The sequence below is a fragment of the Corvus brachyrhynchos genome, unplaced genomic scaffold (assembly GCF_000691975.1).
Source record: "Corvus brachyrhynchos isolate BGI_N302 unplaced genomic scaffold, ASM69197v1 scaffold90, whole genome shotgun sequence".
Lineage (NCBI taxonomy): Eukaryota > Metazoa > Chordata > Aves > Passeriformes > Corvidae > Corvus > Corvus brachyrhynchos.
Window position 1 is genome coordinate 2689160 of NW_008236932.1, and position 3388 is coordinate 2692547.

General features: G+C 38.5%; 1 long non-coding RNA gene across 1 annotated transcript in view; it reads right to left on the reverse strand.

The window, feature by feature from the left end:
- Positions 1-3134, reverse strand: part of LOC108445194 — a 5059-nt gene extending 1925 nt beyond the window's left edge. The window contains exon 1 of the long non-coding RNA XR_001859958.1: positions 3030-3134. This is a non-coding gene — a long non-coding RNA (uncharacterized LOC108445194). The remainder of the gene's footprint in view (positions 1-3029) is intronic.
- Positions 3135-3388: the final 254 nt, after the last annotated feature.

Sequence of the window (3388 nt, forward strand, 5' to 3'; positions counted from 1 at the left end):
AATAATATGTTTCACTTTCCAGGACTGGTAGATGGAATTCACTGGACACTAAGTTCAACTGTGACCAGGCTAGACTGGGATCCTTCCCATGTATCTGCCTATCAGTGTATTCTTTTTTTACCTGCACTCCAAGTTAGGGCCATGAGACTAAAACAGATGTCACATGCAAGGAAGTAATGTATTTTGGTTCACTGAAGCACCCTAACCACTGCCCTTATGCAGCTAGACAGAATTGTGAGGCATTTCTGCAGGATGTTTGGCATGGATCTTCAGGCAAGAGGTAGAATTGGCTTTTTTTTTCCCAGTGTAAAACTAAACACATGCATTTTCCCCTCCATTTCACAGCTCTTCGTCCAGGCTCCAGCATGTGGACCTCAAAATCCCCTGCTGTATCATGTAGCAGCTATCAAGCTAAACAATTCGCCTGTCAGATGATTACCCTGCTAACAAAGGCACTGCCACCCATAGTCTGCCCTTTGGGTTGCATGGCTGTGTGGTGACCCTTGCCATGGATTCATGGTAAAGGCCTAACCAGCTATAGCACAGAGCAGTTGTCAAATACACAACTGGAATATGAAACAGGAAAAATATCACCAGTGTAAGAAGAAGGGGAAAGTGTAGCATACAATTGCATAAAACTTCGGAGGAGATGAAAATGAAATTTTATTCTTTTCTCATCAAGGCTGTACATTTATGGAACTGACTGCCTTGAGCACTCATTTTAACTTATAAGATTCGTATTTAAAGAGAACAAAACTAGGTGGGGTTTGTAATCATAATTTCATGTGCAGTCAGGCTAGCAAGTGAATGACAAATGCATTGTACAATATATGGATAAACAGCTGAGGGGAGACTAGAATTGCAAATCCATTTGCTAGGTTTGTTATGACATTGTGGCTTTTTGGAACAGAAGTCTTCACACATGTCCAGGCTTTTTCTCCAAATAAAAATCAGAGGTTTGTGAGCTTTGTCGGATTCTTAACAATTATTTTTATTGTGGAATAATGTAACTGAAAATTAAATCTCTTAATAAAGTCCTTCAAATGATTTTAACCGGCTGTAGGATGAGTGGCTTTCTGAGAGGATATGACTCTTTTACACTTATTCAGAAAAAAAATTTGAAATGATTCTGTGACCTAGTTACAGGCAACATATTAAAAGAACCTCAAAAATGCAATATACCACTGTATATTGAGAAACACAATTTAACTCCAAGTCCTTCCATTCAAATTAAAGTCTTTTGCCAGAAAGCTCTTTGTCCTGTTTCAGAATGCAATATGCAGAAACACTCTTGCCGGCTGTGTAGCAATCAGAATTGTATTGTAAAGGTTCAAGTCAGTTTCAGGATCATTAAATGAGTCTAATTCTTTTCAAATATCTATGAAGGCATGAACATATCTATATACACATATATATTACATATTATATAGATACAAAGAGCATATACCTTCTCCTTTCTCCCCCCAGTGACTCAAGACATGATTAGACACAATAAAAACCTTGCCTTATGAAACTGATGCTTTTGAGAAGATTGTCAGTGATAGCTGTGCAGCGATATATCCCCTACAAAAGCATGCAATTCTCCCAAGTTTGCTCTCATAAAAGATTTATTTCTATCATAAACCATCACCTGTCTCTTGGTCCTCTGACATTACAATGCTGTCACATTCAGCACAGTGGGGTGGCTGGTGTATTTTCTTTTTTGCAAATATGAAGATTGACAGGCGGTTGACAGTGCTAAAGAACAAGACATGACCAAATACACAACATTTGTACTGGCTGAATAGCTACTGCAAAGAAAGCATAAACGCTCCTTTTTTAACGTCTGAAAATACTCATATAGAGAATAAGCCAAATAAATGTGGTGTATATAAAAGGAATGTGGACAGGACTTCTTATCATAAAATATTTTCTAATTGTCACTATAATTTAGTACTTTCTTTTCTCCTTCAGTTTTTCTCTTGCTGCTCACAGTCCATTCCATCTTGCTGACATGCATTGTTTTTCAGAACAAAGACAGTTTTGTATTGCCTCCTCAGCATCCAACTGGTGGTGAATCACTGCCTTGACGGTACCTGTCACAATTAACTGCGGAGGAAATTTAGGTGCCTTATTTGGTCCACTTAATTGTACCTAAGCAGGACACCAAAGTGGAATGGACATTATAAATACCCCTCAGTGTGTCCTCTGCTCTGAAAGTTGTCATGAGACATTGTTGATTATGGTCCTTATTTTTTTTGCCAACATTCATTATGAAGGAGAATATTAATGACAGAGTATTTATACAGATGTCTCCTTATCGTGACCTTCTTTATCCTTAACAGTCCTGGCAATCTAGTCTCCAGGGGTTTGCATAACCTAGTAAGAACAGATGGATTTCCTTTACAGCTGAGGGTCAAAGGTAAAGAAGCATGTTCTTAGATGTGTCACTACATGAATTAAAATGTAGTAATGAATTTGTGGTGTACTCTGTGACTTTATGTTAGACCTTGACCTTAATATCACATTTAACTGAGCACAATCATAGGTCACAAATTAGAAAGGTTTAAGCAATCTTCTGCTCTATCAAGGGAACCCAATTTAATCAGATCTGATTTAATATTCTGCTCAGAGTTTAGGGAGCACTAGACTAATATTACTAAGAAAGAAAGTGTCACCATAGTTACACCCGTGCTGCAGAAGCACAAAGAGGCATTGGGGGGCAATTCTAGCATTTTGCAGAAGCTTACAGACAAGCATTAGCATTTTTTTATTGTTTTCCTGTTTTTCTTTTTTTAAGATGGCTTTTTTCTTTTTTTTTTCGAAGAATGGCCCTTTGAAACTCTTCTAATACCAGCTGTTTGCTACATCACAATTACAAAGAATTGCATCATTGCAGTAATGTGTTTTATCACTCGCTGAGAGAACACCTGTGGAGAGGCAAGCCTTCCATATCGCAAAGCACACAAAAGAGCAGGAGTGAACACATCATGCAGAGCCAGCAGCTCAAAGCATGGCCATAGAAGGAACTGCAGAGAGATCCTGAGTACCTGAGAGTGGAAGTAGAGGTGCAGAGTGACTTCATGCCCCTGAGAGTGGCAGCGTGGAACAAGTGCTGTCATGTAATTGTACAGATCCAAACCCCAATCCTTTGCAAAAAGCAAAGAAGGAAATAAGAGAAAGTGAGGATAAAGCATGTCAACAGCAAGGTCATGACTTATGTTCAGCCCTGCTTTTTTTCATGTGCACTGTGACTTCTACAGATGTATTCATAACTGTTCACTTAACACTACATATACATAAACATGCGTAATACACATAAGCTTCTCCTCATCTCAGACAAAGCCTGCCAAAATACAAGACTGCACAGAAAATATAATTCTCCAGAAGTGTGAAAATACACTTCACA